Consider the following 22,590-nt stretch of genomic DNA (forward strand, 5'->3'; position numbering starts at 1 on the left):
GTCGATCGACTGAGATGACCGGTCGATCGACTGCTATGCTGTGTACAATAGTTTCTGGAACCCGCATGTTGGTCGATCGACTGAAGGTAGTGGTCGATCGACTGCTTTAGCTGCTACTTGACTTCTATAATCTCGTGGATTTGTCTTTTGGGCTTTGAAATGCGCACCAATCTCATTCCTCGAGTCAATACTTCACATCAATTGCAATGCAGGATAGTCGGGGACGGATTTAGCTCAATTTCCGTTGAATTCTTCACATTTCTGCAATAAAGTACAAAAACATGAAAGTAGACGGAAATGGGGGAAATGGCAGCTTAAACTACACAAATGAGTTCTGAAATGCGTGTAAAATGAGGTGCAAAACATCATATAAAAGACACGCATCAGGTAGTGTCGTGTTGCACCGTATAATTCAAACAAGTCTTACCGTGACAAAAGAGAAGTTGAGCACCACAATCGATTTACCGTATGGGATGTGGGTGTCTCGGTTGTTGGAGATTAAGCGTGTGGTGGGACAAGATAGTTACAGTGTTAGTGCGCGGGACTGTATGTGTGATAAGTTGATCAAGCTAATGGGTCTTGTTATTGATGGACCCGAGTTGCTTCTTGCTAAAGATGTTGAGAAAACCCCGGTAGATTCGGGTTTGGGAGCTATAAAGTCAAAATTGGAGGGGTTTATGAGTGGTTTAATGGAGAAATTCGAGGAGCATTCGACTAATTTGGCTACGGTGTTGTCACGGGTTGGACCATCTCGGTCTTTTGACTCGGGCTTGGATGCTACTCGGGTGTACTCTTGGATGGAGGAAGTGGACAAAAGGTTAGCGGGTTTTGAGAGGGAGTTGAAGGCAATTCGTGGGGAAGTGTTCCCACACGGTGATCGTCTCACTTTCCTTCCGAGTCAGGGTGGAGCTTTGGTTATGCACGGGAAAGCAATGGCGGGTGATCAAGCGCTCACGTTGGAGGCCACAAAAGCTCTTTCCTTGAAAGTGCTTAACTTTGAGAGGAGCATTGGTACACTTTCTCAGCTGGTTCGAAGCTCGTTTGACCGTCTTGATGCCTTAGAGCATCGTACTAGGCCCGACTACGTAAACCCGTATAAGACCCGTAACATTTGATTTCCTCTCGTCTTACCACATCTAGCCCTTATCTTACTTAGCTTTCTTTTTCTTTTGTGTTGGTGTGTTTGAACATTATCATTCGGCCCATTTTGGCAATGCACTTGTGGTTATGGCCCAAGTGTTTCATTAGACATGTGTTAATTCGGCCCACTTTGGCTTTAACATGTTTAATTCCTAGTTTGTATGATACTTATCTTTTGGATGCTTATAGTCTTGTGAGTTATTACTATTTCCTATGACGTTTTATCTCTTGTCTCGTCTTATATTTTTCTAGTCATTTTTGATTTGTCTTAGCTTTTCGATGATGTCAAGAGGGGGAAAGAACGTTTATAGTAAGCATCTACCTAAGCTTGCTCCTTATCAAGACCAATTGTCTCTTAAAGTCCTTAAAGTTTCGGTTTTTGAAGAATCGTTTGGATCTTGCGTTAATCTTTATTATCAAGATAACGGTATTATATTGAGGGGGAACTACTCAATTAGTCACAAATTTTAGGAGGCTTACCATCATCAAAAAGGGGGAATTTGTTGAACCATATAGCTTATATGTTTATGTTTTGATGATGTCAAGGTGCTTTACAATTTATATACTTGTTGCGTATAATCGTTTGTTAAGTATTTTAGAATTAACCTATTACAAGCAACAAGGGAGATTATGACAATTGCATGAAACGTTCAAGCCTTCAATCAAGATCAAACGGTTCAAGATTCATTCAAGAATTATGTGAAGACGAAGTCCGTCTAAAGATTAATCAAGCTTGGATGATGACGTAACCTGTACTCGAAGATCTCCTTGAAGATTAGAATAGTATAGGTGATTATCTCGTAATGGTAATCAAGAATGAGTTTCTTGAATTGGTAAAGTTATAGCTTTGCAGCTATAACATTACTAGTAAAAGAGCTCAATGTTATAGCTCTCCTACTATAACATTGAAATGCTGAGTTTTTATACACGACTTATAAATGTTTTGAAAGTTGTTTTATAACTGTTTAAGGTTCATTTTAAATGTTTTAATGAAATTATTTATATTTCAAAGCCCGGTTTAGTAAGGAGCCCGGTTTTGTTGTAAACGTTAATTAGTGGTCATGATGGATCAACCTATGAGTTGGACCTTGCTACTAATTAGGGTTTCAACATAGCCTCTTTTTGAACCTAAATTCTAATCATATATTAAGGTTAGGGTTTGTACGTTTCACGAGGCTTATGGGCCGTGATATCTCGTGTTGCCTAGGGTATATTAGGTAAAGATTTTATTCTATAATAATATCTTTACATATCTTACTTAATATATTTGTTTATGGTAAAAGATATTCTTGTTTTAAGAAATCTTATCATAATCTTAGAATTTATAGTAAAGATAATATTTGGAAAGATTATATTCTATCTCTTAATATTCTTTATTATCTTTTAAGGCTTTTAGGAAAGAGATAATAATAAGATATAATTTGTTTTTATATCTTAATATTTCGGCTATTAGGGTTTGACAAAACCGTGTAGCCTACTTCCTCTTCTCTTATAAATACTTTGCTATTTACAACGTCTAAGATAGAGACCTTAAGCATAAAATTTGATTTCATCTTTGCAAAGCAAAACCGTGTGTTTTAAAAGGAAAACCGTTTTGTTATTTTGAAAGGTCGTGTGTTTATAAAGCTCGCATACTCGTTCTTCATTTATCGTTATAAGATAATAGTGCTTAGTTGATTTCTTAACTTGTTCATTAACGTGAACCTTTGTTAGAATCATTAGTGCTTTCTTATTAGCGTAAGTTAGTCACTCGAGTATTTAACGGTACTTATTGAGTTATAGCTAGAGTTAGTTGTACGAGTTGGGTTAGTAAATTTGTAATCCGTAGAAAGGTACTAAATTTATTAATCGAGAATAGTGGACGTAGGTTTCGACTTGTGAGACTGAACCACTTCAAAAACCGTGTGTCTCTTCGTTCTTTCGTTTGTTTCGCTTATTACGTTTACATTCTTTAGTTGATTAGTTAAAGTTTAATCAATAAACTTTAAATAATCAATTACATTAGCATAATCGAAAAAGCCTTTAAAAAGTTTTAAATCCTCAATTCACCCCCCCTCCCCCTCTTGAGTATTTTGGATCAATAGACTCTTCATGCAGTTCCGGCTTCACAGCCAGAACTCAACCCAGGAACAGACGCAGCAATTGCTGTGCCTCTTCCAAAGGACGCAGCTCTGCTGCGCCTGTTCCCGGTTGATTTCTGTCTCTGATCTCCCTTTTCTGCCTTGACCTAGTTTATTAGTTTACGTATTTAATTTACTATTATTCGTATTATCATGCATAATCTGTTCGTTTACTCATTTATTTTTTCTTTTCCCAAATTATCCGTTTTAAATGTATTTTCGACATAAATCAATAAATCCGATGTAATTATTGTAATTTTTCTTTATTGTATTATTATTGTATTTCTTTTATCGTATTGCTTGTATGCTCTCACATGTAATTAACCTAAAATTCTACCTCGACATTAATGCATGTTAAATTACGTGTCTACCGACTTAGTTAATTCTCATATGCCAGGATTAATTTATTGGATGTTGCATTGCATGCATATAAATCGACAACATATCAAGTATAGACGATTTTCCCTAATCATTAGTAGAGGCCGCTATCGAGGCGGGCGGGATTAGGTGTTCGATCAAAAGAGCTTCCTAATAGGTACCCTCACCCCTTACTCCAGATCTCTGTGAACATCCGTGTTCATTGGCATCCACGAGAGTCATTCTAGACATAGAATGCTAAGGGTGACGAGTGCTTAGTGTTCATGTCATTACTTTGTGTCTTGACATGACGCGAAGTATTCGAACGGTTTCCAATTTCCCACAATAAATTGGTGGCGACTCCACAAATGCAAAACAAACAAAGAGGAAAAGCTTGCTTCGCTTTTCGCTCCCGTGGGCCCGCGTCCACAGTTTGGCGACTCCGCTGGGGATAATACACTTACGTGTAGCCAAAAGGGTGAAACTTAAACAAGGTTAGGGAATAGTTTGTACAAGACAATTGTCGGTTTTCATAACTCGGTCTTCCTAGATCGTTTCATTCGGCCTTCCTAGGCCCAACCCAACCCATTCGACCAATCGTCCCGTCTAAACGGTCCTAATTCTTATTTGGGCCTAAGGATGGATAGCGTTTGACGTCATCCATACCCTGGTACTTTTGTTTGTATCAAGGACATTCACTACTTGAGGAAATGGACTAGGAATCGACCTTACTCTTGTTTGGTACGAGCCTCTCCACAAACCCCGGGTTTGATTGTTCGGTATGGCAACCCACCCTTTAAAACCAAAACCCTTCTAAATGCACTCAGCATCCCGTTATAATGCTTGTATAATGTTTGTACCATATGTGATCACCATTTCTAAACAAAACCATGACGATTTTTGTAAAATCAAAATCCCTTTTAAAAATGTAAAATTTTTTGAAGCATAGGCCTAATATTAGCGCAAAACCAGTCGAAACTCTGTCCAATTGGCGAGTCAGACCTCACTTCGAATACACTCCTACAACTACACTACAGTTGACTAGAACCAACATTTTTCAAACCTTGTCATTTCCTCAAAAACTCACTTGACACAAGCGGCACACTCCCACTTCACGAGTCCAAACACTTCTTTTTTCGAGTAAGTGTGCTAGAATGGTCGATCGTGTTTTGATTCGTCGTCGATCGCTTATCCAGTTTCCAAGATGCCCGAAACAAGCAACGTGAACCACAACCAACTCCAGAATGGTAATGATCAAATCCTAGCCGCGCTAGCTCGTCTCCAAGTCACTTAAGATCAAGTATATGATCGCCTCGACACAATCGAAGGCCGAATATATGCCGTGGAAACGAGGATGCCTCCTCGAGAAAGTGAAGTGTCTGATGAATTTGTGAATAACTTCGGGGACAAAAACCCTCCCATAGGTATGACTACAGCTGAGAAACGACTCCAATACTTGGAGGAACAATTGATGTATCTCAAAGGGGATGCCATTTATAGGGAAAATAATCGCAGATATGAAGCCGTGAGTTCCAAGTTGCCAACCAACTTCAACATGACGGATATCCCTAAATTCAAGGGGCATGAAAACCCTTTGAACCATATTCGTTCTTTCAAGGATTACATGTCTATCAAAGGCATTAAACCCGAGATGTTATTAAGGATATTTCCTTCATCTCTTGACACCATCCCAAAACAATGGTTCTATTCTCTAGAGCACAAGAAAATTGCTACCTAGGACGATGTCGCAATTGAGTTCGCCAAGCAATATGCGGATAATGCTGAAATCCAAGTCAACATGCACACTTTAGAGGTTCTTACCCAAAATGACAATGAAGGTTTCACCAAATTCCTAAGTAGGTGGAGGAAGAGTAGTACCCAACTTGTTGAACGTCCAGATGAAGCTACCCTCATGAAGAAATTCGTGGACAACCTAAAGCCCATCTATGCAAGTCATTTGAGGTACCAAAACATTAAGACCTTTAAAGACTTAACCGTACTAGGAACAAGGATCGAAGATGAAATCTGTAAAGGGCTCTTATCCAAAATGGTAGGTCATGGATATCAAGGCTCAACAAGTCGTTCTGACGGCTCTACTAGCAAAACTGATGAAGTTAACCTTCTCGAGCCATCTAAGAAGAGTACCCCACCAAGGAAATTCACAAATATTGGGGACACATATTCCAATGCTCTAAAAAGGTTGATGAAACTGGGTAAACTTAAACCCATAGGCCCTACACCCGAACCAGAAAAGAAATTCAAGTTCTGGAATGAGAATTCATACTGCGAATACCATAGAGGTAAGGGACATGATACAGAGAAATGCTACAAACTGAAAAATGTACTTCAAGACATGATTGAAGATGGTCGCCTACCAATACCGCATGGAGGTAAGCCAAACAACATTCAGAATCCTCTAGGAGTTCTGATGATTACAAGTGATGAATCTACCTTAGATTGCTCACATCTTATCTCCCCAAAAGAAGAGGTGATCAATGGGATATGGATGGATAACGAGGGAAATGTCTACCTCCAGGATCTTCCCTTAATCAAGAGCGCCGAAAGCATCATAGATGAGATCATTGCCACACTGGGCACAGAAACCAACACCAATCAGCAGAAAGGATGGAGAAAGTCGATCAAATGGACAAACAATCAAGGAAGACTCTTCAAGCTCACCACTGGAGAAGGAGAGATGTTCAACGGAGAACCAGAAGACGGTGAATTCGAGTCAGAGTCAGAGTCAGAGTCAGAGTCGGAGTCAGAGTCGGAGTCTAGAGAAGTTCCTAGAGAGTCTTCTCCTGTTGTCATTCCCACTCCCCTTGTTTCTCCTAGCTTAGCATCATGTAGTAACAGTAGTTCGGGAAATGTCCCAACGGCTGTCCTTTTACCGCCACTGACTACAGATCAGATGGCTTCTTTGTTTCAACTTTTCTTAAACTTTAATATGAATAAATCAGGTTCTGCTTACTCTCTGTGTTACTCTGAATGCAATTCTGTTTACGATGATACTGAGGATGACCCAGACCCAGACTCGATCGAGATACCTCCTTACATAGCCAAAGAAATACTATAAGAGGGGGAAGGGGGACCAGTAATAGAAAACACTGAACCCATCAATGTAGGAACCGAACTAGAACCCCAAGAACTTAGGATAGGGACGACCTTGAGCCCTACCAAAAGGGCTAGTTTCATAGACCTCCTACACGAGTTCAAAGATGTTTTTGCTTGGTCCTACAAAGACATGCCAAGGATCGACAGGGACATCACAGAGCATAGATCCCAATCAAATCGGGTTTCAAACCCGTGAAACAGAAGCTTCATCGAATGAGGACAGAATGGGCTCTCAAGATCAAAGAAGAAGTCGATATACAGTTCAAAACCGGGTTCATCAAAGTTTCCGAGTACTCAGACTGGGTAGCTAACATAGTACCCATACCCAAAAAGGATGGGAGAATCCGTGTTTGTGTTGATTTTAGAGACTTAAACAAAGCCAGTCCTAAGGATGACTTTCCTCTACCACATATCGCCATATTGGTGGACAATACAGCAGATCACGCGTTACTATCCTTCATGGATGGATATGCAGGATATAACCAGATCAAGATGGCCATAGAAGATATGCATAATACTGCCTTCGTCACTCATTGGGGAACTTATTCCTACACGGTTATGCCGTTTGGGTTAATTAATGCCGGAGCTACATACCAACGGACCGCAACTACGCTCTTACATGACATGATGCATAAAGAAGTTGAGGTATATGTAGATGACATGATTGTCAAGTCCAGGGAAATAGAGGGGCACATTGCGAACCTTCGCAAATTCTTCTCAAGGCTACGGAAGTACAACATGAGGCTCAATCCTCAGAAATGTGCATTCGGAGTAACATCTGGTAAACTCATGGGATACGTTGTTAGCCAACGAGGAATAGTAATAGACACTTCTAAGATCAAATCCCTAATCGAAATGCCGCAACCTCAAATGGAGAAAGAATTTAGAGGATTCCTAGGCAAGGTGAAATACATAAGTCGATTCATATCGAAACTCACCAGTATCTGTGAAGCTATCTTCAAGAAGTTAAAGAAAACAGATCACACCGTGTGGGATGATGACTGTCAGAAGGCTTTCGACCAAATCAAGGAAATACTAGCCAAACCGCCAGTGCTCATGCCACCCCAACGAGATCAATGTCTTGGTTTATATCTCACGATAACTGAAACGGCCATGGGCGCCATGCTAGCTCAAACCGTAGGAAAAGAAGAAAGAGCTATCTACTACCTTAGTAAGAAGTTCTTGGAGTACGAGTGCAAATACACATCACTCGAGAAGACATGCCTCGCTCTTGTATGGGCAACGAAGAAGCTACGCCATTACATGCTTAGCTACTCCGTCAAAATATACTCCAAAATGGATCCTGTCAAATACCTCTACGAGAAACCCGTTCTCAATGGACGCGTAGCAAGATGGACTTTGATGCTCTCAGAGTTCGATCTCAAGTATTTACCTCTGAAAGTTATAAAGGGGCGCGCCGTTGCCGAATTCTTCGTAGAAAATCCCATTAATGATATACAAACGATAGACACCTGGTCGTTTCCGGATGAGGATATACTCCAAACCGATGTAGACTCCTGGGACCTTTATTTTGATGGAGCATCGAACTTGAGAGGATTTGGAATAGGAGTGTTGCTCATTTCTCCTGAAGGCGAGCATACACCAATCTCTGTCAAACTCGACTTTGAGGTGACAAATAACGCTGCAGAATATGAGGCTTGTCTCATTGGATTACAAGCAGCAGTAGGTTTAGGCATCAAGAATCTTCAAGTGTATGAGGATTCATCTTTGATCATCAACCAAATTACAGGATCTTGGAAAATCCGAAGTGAAAGCTTAGCACCTTATCAAGCCAGAATAGCCCAAATTGCCCAATTCTTTGATCAAGTAACCTACCTACACCTACCTCGAGAGGAGAATCAATTTGCAGATGCTCTTGCAAAACTTGCATCTTTGATTAATATGCCGGATAGCATGGTAGAAATGCCTTTATGAATCGAACGACGGTCAGAGCCAGCTTATGTGCACCAAATCACCGATGAAGAGGAAATCACAGGGGAACCTTGGTTCCAAGCAATCCTAAACTTCAAACTCAACAACACCTATCCATCGGATATGGACAAAAGGGGACAACGCTCTATACGCTTACTAGCTTCCCAATACATTCTCATGCAAGGAGAGTTATACAAAAGAACACCTCTTGGTGTAATCCTACGCTGTCTTGATCATTCACATGCATGGAAAGTGATGGAAGAAGTCCATGATGGAGAATGTGGCCCTCACATGAGTGGACCCATGATGGCAAAGAAAATCACACGTTTGGGGTATTATTGGACTACAATGGAATCCGATTGCATCAAATATGTAAGACATTGCCACAATTGCCAAATCTTCAGGAATGTGCAACATGTCCCTCCTTCATTACTCTACGCCATGACATCTCCCTGGCCATTTTCTGCTTGGGGAATTGACATCATCGGCAAGATCACTCCAGCCGGAACAAGAGGTCACTGTTTCATCCTAGTAGCAATCGATTATTTCACCAAGTGGGTAGAAGCGGCTTCCTACACCAGTCTTACAGCCAAGAACGTGGCAAAGTTCATACAAACCAACATCATTTGTCGATACGGTTGCCCACATGAGATCATCAGTGACAATGGATCACATTTCCAAGCTGAGACTGAGCAATTGCTAGCCAAGTATAAAATCAAGCATCACCACTCCTCGTCATATAGACCACAAACTAATGGCGCGGTAGAGGCAGCAAACAAAAACGTTGTCACAATTCTCAAGAAAATAATTGACAACTATCGAGATTGGCCAAGCAAGATACCTTTTGTTTTATGGGGATACCGTACATCTATTAGGAAGCCCACTGGGGCCACCCCTTTCTATTTGACCTACGGCATGGAAGCCGTATAACCAGTCGAACTAGAAATACCATCCTTGCATATTTTACTCGAAAGTCAAATCCCAGAAGCGGATTGGAAGAGAGATAGATATGAAGAACTCATCCTCCTGGATGAAAGAAGATTGCGTGCATTACATAATGTGCAAACATATCAGGCACGTATCAAACGAGCCTTCAACAAAAGGGTTAAGCCAAGGAACATCAAAGAAGGAGACTTGGTCCTCAAATCAATTAGAGCTCTTTTACCTGTCGATCCACGAGGAAAAGTCAAACCCAATTGGGTCGGGCCATTTCTAGTCAAGTCCATACTTCCAGGGGGTGCGGTTAGGATCACAGACTTAGATGGGAATGAATTTGCCAACCCAACAAACCTCGACCAACTGAAACGTTACTATGCCTAGAATAGGAGCAAAAACGCGCCTCGCGTAACCTCACGTGTCGCCCTTGTGGCACGAAATAAACAGCCCTTGGCCAAGCTAAAATAAGCTAATGTCATCTTGCTCTTGCATTTTGACAATTTGTCATCCTCATATCATCAAATAAACTGAAATGCATTTTAGGAGTAAGTGAAAGCTCATGCTTATTTTCTAAGTTCATTACAAGCTCTTGCTTAGAACAATTATTCTTTTACATTTACTTGAACTACGCGCAAGGGTTTGATTTCATTTTTTTAATGAATACTGATCGGTCCGTTTCATGTTCACAATTGAATATATGTTGTCGTTGGGTCACGTCCGAATCAAAACACAATTTATAGCTTCACAAACAACTCTACAATCAGTAAAGAGGCAAGTAAAGGTCGGATCCCAAGGGACGGGAATTGAGATGAGATTTCTATTGAAACTAGTGGTGTCTTAGGGGTGTCACAATTTGGGTTGATGTAGAAGGTCACTAACTAAATAGCAATGAAAATAAATAAGCAAGATGAATTAAAAGGGTTGTAAACAATTGATAAAAAGCACTAGGGTGTCATGGGGTCATAGGGGAATCATGGGAATTGATCATACAAACATGTTCTCAAATTATAAGCAAGCAATTATTGTTGTGATGGATTGAGTTGGGTTATATCTTACAATCCTAGGAAAGTTTGGGTCCCGGAGCCGAATCGATTAGATTGTACAACACCTACAAGTCGACTTAATCTTCCCTACTCAACAACATGCATGGTCTAATGAGATTCGAGTTGGTTTATGTCTTACAAATCTCATTGAAAAGATAAGTGATGGGTAAAAAATGCAAGGATTCATAGGCTCACATTTCATCAAACATAACATGTGCATGAGTTGAGATCAAAACAAGCAAGCAAATAAACCATGAAAGCATATTAATTTAAGCATGAATCATTCCCCATGTTGGTTTCCCCTAATTACCCATTAACCCTAGCTAGGTCACTACTCACTCATTATCATGTTGATCATGCTAGCAAGGTTGTCAATCATACCAACAAAAGGAAACATGATGAATAAATGAAAGTAATTAACAATAATTAAAAAGGGATTAAGAGAATTATACCTACTAATGATTCCAATAATAAAGCAAAGAATAAAAGAAGTACTTGATGCTTGATTGAGAGGTTGTCAATCTCCCAATAATAACCCAAATAATCTTCAATTACTTAAAATAAAGGATGAACAAAAGAGAGACTAAGGAAATAAAACTTGTATTAAAACTTGATTAATTGTTGATTACAATATTAAAGAGAGATTTGATTGATATTAACTACTCTAATAATTGATAAGAAGAACATCCTCTTCTAATTAGACTAATGGGGTATTTATAGTGGAAATTAGGTGGATGAATTAGGGTTAACTAAGGGCTAAACTAGTAATTACACTTTTTAGATTGAGCAGGGAGAAGCCGGTATTTTTCGAAGGAAAGGCTTCTTTCTTTGATGCATGAAGAGACGAATTCGTGCTGGGCTGGAATCCGGGCGTATTGGTGTCGGGACGGGCGGATTGTAGCAGGGGAAGACGGGCGTCTTCGAGGGAATCCGGGCAGATTCTGGTGGCTGCTTACCCGGGCGTCTTTGAAGGAAGACGCACGGATTGTGTTGTGGAGGACGGGCGGATTCATGGCAATCCGCTCGGATTGTAGCTCAGCATCGTTTCTTCTTCTTTTCTTCCCTTTTCTTCATAAAATCCTTGGGGATTTCCTTGGGGATGCAAGGATCCTTTCTTCAACATTGCTCATCTACTATAATATGTACAAAGGCCTTCTAATCTTGTCTCTCCTTGATGCTTGGTCATTGAATTCAATTAATTTAGTCTCGTTTTGCCATGACAATGCAAGATTTGCACTCCTTTCCTACCAAGGGATCAAAATCTCAAAGAATATGCAAAACAAAGAAATAAAGACAATAAATGGCCCAAATATGCACTAAAAAGCATGGGAACAAGGCTAATTCGGAAGCTAAATATGCGCTAATTATGGTCACATCAAATATCCCCAAACCGAACCTTTGCTCGTCCCGAGTAAAGAGGTGACAAAGACTAGGACCATTATTTAAACTAACCTAATAACATAGCCGATATGAGACAATTAGCGGGTCTCACTCCGCCCCTTCAACTCACAACAAGACAACCATGAGGTAGGATGCCTTCTTGCAAGGCAAGGTGGGTCTTGCCAAAATGGCGACACATCCAAACATTAAGCACACAAAATCAAATAATGGATGCATCTACAAACGGAATAGCCACTTCCTCATCAAGTGGCGGAGGCACTAAGAGAGAACAAATTTAAGAGCATATAATCCTTCACAAATACTAGTTCAAAAAATTACTAAGGCTAAGAGGATGGCACTAAATCACCTCTAAATGGTGTTAAACTAGACTACTTTCGTCCTCAATTTCCAAATGCTTTCGTCAAGAGCGATCGGATGGTGGTGGAATGATGATCCCTATGATGCTAGTAGCATATGACATGACAAGTCTCGAATTCTCTACAAAAGTAAAGGTCATGGATCGTCCCAAGCTCGACAAAGTGGCTTGACAAAAGGCTTTTTGGGAATGAAATGCTCAAATCTTTATAAACAAGGGTGGATATGACTCGTAATCAAAATTGTCCTCATTTAACTTTCACATTTCAAAAATTTAAGATGGGGTTTTTCCCTTCCGGGCTAGTGTCCTTTGCTTTCGCCAATCGCTTATTAGGCAACCGGTTAACCTCTAGACAATAGCTTTTCGGGGTGATAGTCACTCTGTCTCTGGGCGGTTGAATTCACAACCGTGTGGGGGCCTAGTTCAATGGATCCCTCTCCAAAGCACATCGAAGTGGTACGCCTCCATCAAAACAACTAAATTTCTCAACATTTCAACATTTCATAACATTTGAGGTTTCCTTAGCAATAAATTACTTCCACATAACAAAATTTTCGAAATGATCACTTCAAGCTTATTGATAGAAAAGTATTTTTGGGTTGCCTTACCATAAGGTCAATCAAGGTCACCTAGACAAGTTAACCAAGTTCACATCGCATCACGGGGTTGGATAGGTGACTCACATGCAAACCCTTGACTAGGCTTTGGGTCATGGGTCAAAAGACACTAGTATGACACAATCTAGGGTGTTTTACAACCATTCTAGTAAGCAAAGTCTTAAGTTGAAAAAGTATTTGTAATGGCTTAGTTGCTCTTGTCAAAGTTCTCAATTAGGAACTTTTCAAAATATTTTATCTAAATGCAACTACATGCCATGATGCAACTATTATATACATCCTAATGCAAGTGATTCTATCAACTAATATGACATATAAACTAAATGCAAGTCCTAAGTTCACATTGTTATACCGCATCAATCAAAATAAAGCCACACAATCATTAACATAAAGGGGAAAAAGGAGATTGGAAAGATCATACCATGCGGTCTTCATGATCCTCATGTCTCGGATGTGGCGTAGTCATTCAATGTGAACAATTATAGAACAAACACAATATATACAACAATATATACATGACTACACTATAAAAGAAATAAACATGTTTTTGGGTTTTTCAATTTTCACATTTTTATGGTTTTTCGAAATTTTTCAAATTTTTTTTGGATTTTTGAATAAAGGTTAAGTTAGAATTCCCCATCCCCACACTAATATGGGCATTGTCCTCAATGGCCAAAATGATGGGAAATTATGCAAACATGAAGCATGATTTCTACACTAAATGCAAGCTACACTAATCTATACTACATGATGCATGGTTTTTGTTTATGACGGAGAGGATAATTTAGATTACCTCCCGTTGTGTATGCATTAACTTCCCCAAACCTATCTAGACATTATTGGTAATGTCCTAAGGATGGGTGTAGTTTATGCACACACTATGCAATGCATGAAACTAATTTTGTCATTTTGGATTTTGAAAGGTGGGAACAATAAAATGAGAACACCTCAATGGAGCCGAGGTGTGAGTCCTCTATGGTGCTAGGACTACTCCAACAATGATCAAGATTAATAAATAGAACAAAGAGAGAAATAGACAAACCTCAAGAGGGTAGGAGCCTCTAAAGCTTGCTAATCTTCCATCATATCATCATTGTCATCACCTTCCTCACTAGAAGCGGTCTTATCACCACTCTCTCCTTCACTTTCTTCTTCACCTTGCTCATCATCCTCTTCTCCTTCTTTACTAGCTTCTTCATCAATGTTATCATCAACCTCTTCATTACCAACAACCTCATTATCACCCGAAACAACCCTAGATGCACTCGGAAATAGGACTTCCCTATCCGCCCAACTAGGCAAAGGACATGATGGGTCAAGTAGTCCTTGCCTAGCTAAATGTAAGAGGGGTGGATATTGGGCTAAGTAAGCATTTTTTCGATCCTCGAAAGCTTGCTTGTGCATCTCTTGCATGAGAAGAGTTTAAATAATCATTTTTTGCTTCAACACCTTCCGGCTTGAACTCTTGGTACTCGAAAGGGTAGGGTGGTGTGACAATGGAAGAGGAGGGCATTTCAATTTCACCCTTTTGTTGTTGGATAATATACTCGGCCTCTTTTGATAGGGGAATTAGATAGTTGGTCCGGTGGACACTCAATCGACAAATCTTTGAAGGCAAAGTGAAAGATCTAGCCTCACTAGTGAGCTATCTATACTTGGTGTCAAGAGGGTTATGGGTAACCCACTTGTATTTGTATATCATAGTATTAATATCAATGAGATGACCACCCTCTTTCGCCTCATACTTGTTATCTTTGTTGAAGTTTGGATCAAAGTATTTAGCTAGGATAGTGACTAGGCCTCCATTAACAATAACGGTGGTGCCTTTCTTCCTACACTCAATATTTAACCATCTATACACCAAGAGCCTTAGAGAGTTAAAAGGCTTGGTGAATTCCCTTCCAACGTTCAAAGCCGACTCAAGAAGAACAAAATCGAGTTTGGTGAAATGGTTGGTGTCTTTTCTCGCAATGATGGTGTTACCTATGACCTTGTGCCACACTCTAATGCCCGGATGGTGGACTAATAGAGCACGACTAGCATGAAAGTCTTCAAATTTCCTTCCGGAAATCGCCTCCCAAAGAGGGTCGGGGTCATACTTGCCAACATTCTTAAAATAACTCGGTAAATCACTAAGACCCAAAGCTTTACCCATTTCCTCAAAGGAGATGCGCCTACTAACATTAGCTAGACGAAACTCGATGGTCTCCATGGTCTCGACCTTGTTAACTTTCAAAGAACTCAAAAATTCTAAGGTAAGGGAGGGGTATGTCAATTCTTTTGATTCAAACAATTTCTCCAACCCCATGGCTTTGAAAAAGGCTCTAGTTTGCTCAAGGACACCCAACTTTTCTAAGGTATCTTCACAAATAAACTTGGTGGAAAGAAATGATTTCCTAGCAAACTTGGCAAAAGTGTCCCTATGGGATTTGGAAATGAAAATTACCTCTGGATAGTTCGAAAGTTGAGCAATTTCCGGAGTAGAGGATGTTGTTGCTTCCATGGGAGGTTGTTGTTGTTGCACTTCCAAGTTTGGGTTTGCTACCACCATAGCTAATGCTTTCTTTGCTTGAAGAGTCTTTTGTCTTGATGAGAGTGCCTTTGCCTTTGGTGCCTTTGCCTTTGTTGCCTTTGTTGCTCCCTTAGTCCTTACCATTGATGAATAAACCAAGAAAAGAGTGAAAAATCTTCAATTTCTAGTGCACCCAAATCGTTTAAAGATGAAAGGCTTTGCCTTTATGAATTCAAAAATCGACTCAAAGGTTGAAGATTTTGTGCTTGGTTTTGATTTTTGTTGAAAGAGGAGTGATTGATTTGTTGTAAAAAGGATGTTTTGATTTGATTTTGGTTAATGTTGTTGAGGAATCTTGTTTTTGTGATGGAGAGGATGAGGGTTTTAGGGTTATGAGTAGTGTTATGAATGAAGGAATGAAGAAATGAATGTGGGAGGGGGTTTATAAAACCTGAAAAATTTGAACTGCAGGGGCAAGACGGGCGGATTCTGCTCGGGACACCCGGATTTGGCCTGTTCTGGGTTGGGAAAAACTCGCCTAAAGACGGGCGTCTTTCAGTGAAGACGCTCGGATTTGCAAACACGGGACGGGCGTCTTCTACAGAAGACGGGCGGATTCCTTCACAGGGATTTTTCTTGTTTTCAGCCAAGAAGACGGGCGTCTTCTTTTCAGGACGGGCGGATTTCTGAAGACGGGCGGATTCGAATGCAGGACGCCCGGATTCGTTTACAGTCAAAAATATTTCAAAAGTTTAGCTCAGAGGGACGTGCGTCTTCTACCCAATATGCCCGGATTTCCTGAAGACGGGCGGATTCTCCTGAATCCGCTCGGATTCGACCCCTTTGTACCCGGATTCAGTTCCATCCATGTACTTTGCCAATCCCTTGCCATTTTTCCATTCTTCTTCATATCTCGTGTTCTTCATTGTGGGGGCACTACTAAGGCATGGATAGCCTAGGCAATTGCCATCCCCTCACTAAGCTAAAGCACTACACACTAATTGAAATTATTAGTCCCTCCCTCACTTCTCTCAAACATGATAATTATCTTGATCAAAGTATAAAAATCCAAAAATAACTAAAATGCAATATAAGAATTGAAATGCAAGTTAGGGAGTTAGAAATATTTACAAATGGTGGTTTAGGGAGGACTCCACCAAACTCTCATTCTTGATGAGATGTCAAGGGGGCATGTTCAAGGTGTTGTTGATGTTGCTCAACACCTTGAAAAAGTAATCAAAAGCTTGTTCATTATCATGATAGAGGTCTTCAATAGACCTTGGCCCTTGTTGTCGGTCTTGATCGATGGCATTACCAATGTAGGGATTAAAAATCCCTTCAAATTCGTCGTCCCAATGACCACATACTTCATTAAGTTGATCATTGAAAATATCTTGATTTGATGGAGACAACTTTCCCTTTTCCTTTTCTTGGACAATAAGGTCATCTTCTTCATTGCTTGTCTTTGATGAGCTTTGCAAGCTCTCTTTGTCACAATTCACTTGCTCTTTGAATGGAGCATGTTCAATTTTCTTCTTCCATTGGAGTTCCGACTTCTTCCTTTCATCCTTTCGACTATAATGATCGATCATAAAACACGGTTCATGTAAACGGGGAGCTCTCATAGTCTTGTCAAGATTAAAAGTGATACTCTCATCTCCCACTTCTAGAGTGAGCTCACCATATTTCACATCAATCACCGCACCCGCGGTGTGTAAGAAGGGTCTTCCTAGAATGATTGGAATGTTGGAATCTTCCTCCATATCAACAATGACAAAGTCCACCGGGATGAAAAACTTCCCAATTCGTACGGGGACATCTTCCCATATCCCTAATGGTGTCTTCGTCGATCTATCGGCCATTTGGAGTGTGATATTGGCGTATTTAAGTTCTCCCATCCCCAACCTTTTACTCACCGAGTACGGCATAACACTCACACTAGCCCCTAGATCACATAAGGCTTTGTTGATCGTGGTGTTGCCAATGGTACACGGTATTGAGAAGCTTCCCGGATCCTTTAGTTTCGGAGGTGAACTCCCTTGAAGTATTGCACTACTCACCTTAGTGAAGGTGATAGTCTCAAGTTTCCGGATCGACTTCTTCTTTGTGAGGATGTCTTTCATGTATTTCGCATAGGCCGGCACGTGATTGATTAATTCCGTGAAAGGAATTGAGACTTCCAAATTCTTCACAATTTCCATAAACTTTCCAAGTTGGTCATCAAATTTGGGCTTGGCTTGACGACTTGGAAAAGGAAGTCTAATCACAATGGGCTCCTTCTCCTTGACCTTGTCTTCATTTTTCTTTGAAATTTCTTCTTTTGATGATTCTCCATCTTTGCAGTTTTGCACAATTTCTTCCTTATCACTTGCTTCGACAACTTCATCCTCAACTTGCTTCTTCGGTGCTTCATACCTTGTACCACTTCTCAAGTGAATGGCACTAACCGTTTCATGTCTTGGGGGATTACTTTGAGGTGGTAATTGCCCCTTTTGTCTTTGTGAGCTTGAAGATGCTAGTTGAGTCAATTGGGTTTCCAACATCTTGGTGTGAGCTAGAATGTTGTTGATGGTGGTTTCCTTTGCTTGACTATCTTTTTGCATTTGAGTGAAAAATTCTTGTTGATTCTTTTGCATTTGGAGGACCGCTTTTCGAACATCAAAACCTTGGTCATTTTGGTGATTGTATGGATTTTGGTTATGGTAACCTTGGTTTTGGTTGTAAAAGGGTCTTTGATTTTGGTTTCTCATGGGAGGTGGGGGATATGTTGTTTGAGGGTTTTGAACATTTTGGCTTTTGTATGAGAGATTTGCATGGAATTTGGTGTTTTCATTGTAATAATTGTAATAAGGGGTACCACTCTTGTATGCTTGGAAAGCATTCACTTGTTCATTTGTTCCCCTACATTCACTTTGGTCATGTCCCAAAGTTTCACAATTCTCACATATCCCACTTGGGATTGATGAGGATGCCGTCACGGCATTAACATGATGCTTTGGTGATTTTGAGGCTTCTTCAAGTCTAGCCATAGCTTGTTTAAACTTCAAATTGATTGTGTCATGTGAGCACTAAGTTGAGCACCTAATTGAGTAACGGAGTCCACTTCATGCCTTCCTCCTCTAGTAGCCTTGCGAGGTCTACTATATTGTGAGTTATGGACCGCCATTTCCTCAATCTTGTTCCATGTTTGATTGTCATCAACTTCGGTGAACATTCCATTTGATCCCATGTTGAGAATGTTCCTTGAATCTTCATATAGACCGTTCCAAAATTGTTGTACCAAGAACCACTCGCTAAGTCCATGGTGAGGACATGAGCGACAAATTCCCTTGAACCGCTCCCAAGCTTCATACAAAGATTCTTCATCCCTTTGCTTAAAACCCGTAATTTGAGCTCTTAGCATGTTAGTCTTTTCCGGTGGGTAGAACTTTTTGTAGAAAGCTAGAGCCAACTTCTTCCAAGAATATATTCCGAGAGTGGCCTTATCAAGGCCCTTCAACCATTGTTTCGCGGTGCCGATTATAGAAAAAGGAAATAAGACCCATCGAATTTGGTCTTGTGTCACACCGAATTGAGAAATCGCATCACAATAGTCAGAAAAGGTTTCCATATGAGAATGAGGGTCTTCACTAGGCATCCCCCCAAATTGGCTCCTTTCGACTAATTGGATAAAGGCGGATTTGGCAATAAAATTTCCGGTCAAATGTTGTGGTGTGGGAGTACCATTTGGTAGGTTCTCCTCGGTGGGTACGGAATGTGATGAAAATTTAGGCATTGTAGGTTGATTTTGTGGGGTATTTTGTGTTGGGTTCTCCTCACCTTCTCTTGCAAAAGGGTTGATGAACTCAATAGTTGGTTAAATATCCACAACCTCACTAATACCTCTCAAATTCCTCCTAGAAAATCTCCTATTGTTTGTCAAGGTTCTTTCAATTTCACGATCAAAAGGTAACAAATCACCTTGTGACCTTCTAGACATGCAAAATATCAAACAACTCGAAAACAATTAGAGCAAACCTTGAGGAGTTTTACTTTCCCAAGGCAAAGAAAGACACAACTAATAACAATATAAGAAAATCTAAATCAAGTTAACACCGTCCTCGGCAACGGCGCCATTTTTGATCGGTCCGTTTCGTGTTCACAATTGAATAGATGTTGTCGTTGGGTCACGTTCGAATCAAAACACAATTTATAGCTTCACAAACAACTCTACAATTAGTAAAGAGGCAAGTAAAGGTCGGATCCCAAGGGACGGGAATTGAGATGAGATTTCTATTGAAACTAGTGGTGTCTTAGGGGTGTCACAATTTGGGTTGATGTAGAAGGTCACTAACTAAATAGCAATGAAAATAAATAAGCAAGATGAATTAAAAGGGTTGTAAACAATTGATAAAAAGCACTAGGGTGTCATGGGGTCATAGGGGAATCATGGGAATTGATCATACAAACATGTTCTCAAATTATAAGCAAGCAATTATTGTTGTGATGGATTGAGTTGGGTTATATCTTACAATCCTAGGAAAGTTTGGGTCCCGGAGCCGAATCGATTAGATTGTACAACACCTACAAGTCGACTTAATCTTCCCTACTCAACAACATGCATGGTCTAATGAGATTCGAGTTGGTTTATGTCTTACAAATCTCATTGAAAAGATAAGTGATGGGTAAAACATGCAAGGATTCATAGGCTCACATTTCATCAAACATAACATGTGCATGAGTTGAGATCAAAACAAGCAAGCAAATAAACCATGAAAGCATATTAATTTAAGCATGAATCATTCCCCATGTTGGTTTCCCCTAATTACCCATTAACCCTAGCTAGGTCACTACTCACTCATTATCATGTTGATCATGCTAACAAGGTTGTCAATCATACCAACAAAAGGAAACATGATGAATAAATGAAAGTAATTAACAATAATTAAAAAGGGATTAAGAGAATTATACCTACTAATGATTCCAATAATAAAGCAAAGAATAAAAGAAGTACTTGATGCTTGATTGAGAGGTTGTCAATCTCCCAATAATAACCCAAATAATCTTCAAGTACTTAAAATAAAGGATGAACAAAAGAGAGACTAAGGAAATAAAACTTGTATTAAAACTTGATTAATTGTTGATTACAATATTAAAGAGAGATTTGATTGATATTAACTACTCTAATAATTGATAAGAAGAACAACCTCTTCTAATTAGACTAATGGGGTATTTATAGTGGAAATTAGGTGGATGAATTAGGGTTAACTAAGGGCTAAACTAGTAATTACACTTTTTAGATTGAGCAAGGAGAAGCCGGTATTTTTCGAAGGAAGGGCTTCTTTCTTTGATGCATGAAGAGACGAATTCGTGCTGGGCTGGAATCCGGGCGTATTGGTGTCGGGACGGGCGGATTGTAGCAGGGGAAGACGGGCGTCTTCGATGGAATCCGGGCAGATTCTGGTGGCTGCTTACCCGGGCGTCTTTGAAGGAAGACGCACGGATTGTGCTGTGGAGGACGGGCGGATTCATGGCAATCCGCTCGGATTGTAGCTCAGCATCGTTTCTTCTTCTTTTCTTCCCTTTTCTTCATAAAATCCTTGGGGATTTCCTTGGGGATGCAAGGATCCTTTCTTCAACATTGCTCATCTACTATAATATGTACAAAGGCCTTCTAATCTTGTCTCTCCTTGATGCTTGGTCATTGAATTCAATCAATTTAGTCTCGTTTTGCCATGAAAATGCAAGATTTGCACTCCTTTCCTACCAAGGGATCAAAATCTCAAAGAATATGCAAAACAAAGAAATAAAGACAATAAATGACCCAAATATACACTAAAAAGCATGGGAACAAGGCTAATTCGGAAGCTAAATATGCGCTAATTATGGTCACATCAAATATCCCCAAACCGAACCTTTGCTCGTCCCGAGTAAAGAGGTGACAAAGACTAGGACCATTATTTAAACTAACCTAATAACATAGCCGATATGAGACAATTAGCGGGTCTCACTCCGCCCCTTCAACTCACAACAAGACAACCATGAGGTAGGATGCCTTCTTGCAAGGCAAGGTGGGTCTTGCCAAAATGGCGACACATCCAAACATTAAGCACACAAAATCAAATAATGGATGCATCTACAAACGGAATAGCCACTTCCTCATCAAGTGGCGGAGGCACTAAGAGAGAACAAATTTAAGAGCATATAATCCTTCACAAATACTAGTTCAAAAAATTACTAAGGCTAAGAGGATGGCACTAAATCACCTCCAAATGGTGTTAAACTAGACTACTTTCGTCCTCAATTTCCAAATTCTTTCGTCAAGAGCGATCGGATGGTGGTGGAATGATGATCCCTATGATGTTAGTAGCATATGACATGACAAGTCTCGAATTCTCTACAAAAGTAAAGGTCATGGATCGTCCCAAGCTCGACAAAGTGGCTTGACAAAAGGCTTTTTGGGAATGAAATGCTCAAATCTTTATAAATAAGGGTGGATATGACTAGTATTCAAAATTGTCCTCATTTAACTTTCACATTTCAAAAATTTAAGATGGGGTTTGTCCCTTCCGGGCTAGTGTCCTTTGTTTTCGCCAATCGCTTATTAGGCAACCGGTTAACCTCTAGACAATAGCTTTTCGGGGTGATGGTCACTCTGTCTCTGGGCGGTTGAATTCACAACCGTGTGGGGGCCCAATTCAATGGATCCCTCTCCAAAGCACATCGAAGTGGTACGCCTCCATCAAAACAACTAAATTTCTCAACATTTCAACATTTCATAACATTTGAGGTTTCCTTAACAATAAATTACTTCCACATAACAAAATTTTCGAAATGAGCACTTCAAGCTTATTGATAGAAAAGTATTTTTGGGTTGCCTTACCACAAGGTCAATCAAGGTCACCTAGACATGTTAACCAAGTCCACATCGCATCACGGGGTTGGATAGGTGACTCACATGCAAACGCTTGACTAGGCTTTGGGTCATGGGTCAAAAGACACTAGTATGACACAATCTAGGGTGTTTTACAACCATTCTAGTAGGCAAAGTCTTAAGTTGAAAAAGTATTTGTAATGGATTAGT

General features: G+C 40.1%; 1 non-coding gene across 1 annotated transcript; it reads left to right on the forward strand.

Moving 5' to 3' along the window:
• The first annotated feature begins 18,823 nt into the window (after nucleotides 1-18,823).
• LOC141604431 (small nucleolar RNA R71) lies at nucleotides 18,824-18,930 on the forward strand. The gene has a single exon (XR_012526131.1). It is a non-coding gene; the product is annotated as a small nucleolar RNA R71 (small nucleolar RNA).
• Nucleotides 18,931-22,590: the final 3,660 nt, after the last annotated feature.

Source organism: Silene latifolia, chromosome 9 (assembly GCF_048544455.1).
Source record: "Silene latifolia isolate original U9 population chromosome 9, ASM4854445v1, whole genome shotgun sequence".
Classification (NCBI taxonomy): domain Eukaryota; kingdom Viridiplantae; phylum Streptophyta; class Magnoliopsida; order Caryophyllales; family Caryophyllaceae; genus Silene; species Silene latifolia.